This window comes from Myotis lucifugus, unplaced genomic scaffold (assembly GCF_000147115.1).
Source record: "Myotis lucifugus unplaced genomic scaffold, Myoluc2.0 scaffold_17, whole genome shotgun sequence".
NCBI classification, from domain to species: Eukaryota; Metazoa; Chordata; class Mammalia; order Chiroptera; family Vespertilionidae; genus Myotis; species Myotis lucifugus.
The window spans coordinates 7,303,166-7,305,781 of NW_005871065.1; positions in this window are offsets into that span (position 1 = coordinate 7,303,166).

The following is a 2,616-nucleotide window of genomic DNA, read 5'->3' on the forward strand; positions in this document are numbered from 1 at the left end:
CTGGGACTAATATAAGCATCTCTACTATAAAATGCCTTCCCATGAGCACAGGGTGAATAGGGAAGTCAGAAAAGCCAGAAGGGGGCCAATGTGAGAATAAGGAAAGACGAAAAGACTGGAGGCCAAGGGACTGAGAATAAAGGGGTTAGATGAATAGGATGTAGTCATCAGAGAGAATGTCAGCATTCAAGAGAATGGCAGTAGCGAAATCCCAAGTCATAAGGTGGATCCAGATGTTGTGCAGCAAGATTGTTGAAAGTGTCATGAATATGGACGTCGACCTTCCAAACAATGGGCTCCAAAGGAAGTCTGTGAGCAAGGTAAGAGTCATCCTGGAGGTCAGTAAAGCATGGAAACAAGATGAATAAAGAAAGAGCAAAAAGGTGAAACTGTTAAGAGCGCATGCTCAATTGTGGGAGGAAGAGACAGAATGGGGAATGGAGTGTTGATGAATGTTTTTCTTCCTTTTTTTAATTTGAGAGAGAGAAAGAGAAAGGGAAACATCAATTTGTTCTTCCACTTATTTATGCATTCATTGGTTGATTTTTGTATGCACATGTCCTGACTGGGGATCAAACCCTGCAACCTTGGCGTATTAGGGTGGCTCTCTAAACAACTGAGCTATCCCGCCAGGGCCTTTATTAGAATGAAACTGGTATTATTAAGAGAAAACAGGTTTGGGTAGTGATCTTAACAGGAAAACTATACCAGGAAGGAATTAGTTTACAAGCAAATAATATGCTACAATAATAGAAGAGGCTCAATGACAGTTGTTTTCATTCCACTGGTCATTGTGGAAGCATGCAGAAGAGGAAAAGCAGGATGGTTGGGGATGGTCAGGGACACACAGTATAGCAAGGAGCATGCTGGAAGGGACACAGTGAAAATCTGTCCCCGTAGTGGCAATTTTAAGGCATAATTGAGGCTCTTCTGGGTCATTAGTACTTATAGGAACTCCAAAGTCACTTTAAGTTATTCACTAAAATTGGGGGGGGGGGCATTATAGCTACTGACCATCTCCATAGTGAATTCTTAGTAGAATTCTTCCCTTTGAAGATTCTGTAGGTGCTTATTCAGCAATGTTAGGCAGAAAATAAAATAAAACAGACTGGGAGATTATTCCCTACCAGGTGGGGTCTGAACACAGAGAGGGTTTACTGATGAAACAAATCAGTTCAGAAAACTTTAAATGTCCTATTAAGTAAATACCACACATTAAAAACCAGAAAGGGATGACTAAGAGGTGGAGAAGATAGGAGGTGTATTTTCAAAAGGTTTCACCCACACCCTGTCTTGTGGCTTTTTACCCTGATGCTGCCACCACACCTATGAGTTTCGATCATTAAGATAATAAAAAGGTAGAATGACTAAAATCTGCTGAATAGCGCATAGTGGTAAACACAGTCCCTCAAAGGCTAAACCTGACAGACAAGATCAGTATTCTGACGATGTTAACTGATATTTTTACAACCTTGTCTACGTGTGTGTGCTGGTGTGTGTTGTTTTATTTTCAGCTGATCTTGGAGAATATTAATCTCATCTCCTTTATTTCACTTACAAAATGTTGATGTTAAAAACAAAGATAAAAATTGGAATACATTGGGACAGGGAATTCAAAGTACACATAGACTTTTTAAAAATTTATTTTTAAAATTTTTCAATTACAGTTTACTTTCAGTATTATTTTGTATTGGTTTCAGGTGTACACTATAGTGGTTAGACAATCAAAGTGTTCCACCAATATTTTCAATACCCGCCTAGCACCACACAGATACCCCAATATTATTGGCTATATTCCCTATGCTGTACTTTACATACTCGTGACTATTTTGTAACTACCAATTTGTACTTCTTAATCCCTTCACCTTTCCCACCCAGTCCCCCAACCTCCCTTCCTTCTGGCAATCACCAATTCGGTTGCACAGACTTTTGAAAATCCCTTTTAAGTAAAATTAATGATTAAAGTTTTACCTGCAAAATATAACCTCTACAATATCATACTAGTAGGTACACAAAAACGTGATATGTGTGTAAAAATTCAAAAACTAGCAATTCAAAAACCATCATATCAACTATCATTTAAGAAGTGTTACTAGGTGCTAGTAATATCATGTAATTCGGGCATCCATACCAGGTAGACACCCTCATCCCCATTTCACAGGTGAGCACATCGCACTACTGGCGCGCCAAGCAGCAGTTACCTGCGGTACATCCACTGCCTACAGGTGATGGAGCTGAGCCATCTGACTCCAACGCAACACTGTGCTAATGTTTGAAACTTCCCACCTAAAAAGAGTCCCATTTAAAGCAGATCCGCTCCGATTTTTAGGCGTGACCTTGATTTTACCTTCCGAGTCACGGGTAGGGGAGCTGTGAGTGTTGGGGGAGAACCAGAGGAAGAGAACAGGTGGAAACTAGGAAGAGGGACGGGAAGAACGAATTAAGGAGCTCTGCCGGGGCGGGGTGTTGAGAGGCTCCAGGAGCGCCAGGCACTGGTGCGCGGAGAAGGGAGAGCGGAGCAGATAAGCCCCGCCAGGTGGAGGCTGCACCTGCGCACGTGACCCGCGCGGGCGCCAGGTGGTGGCGCGCTCACCTGGACCCACGTAAAGGGGCGGG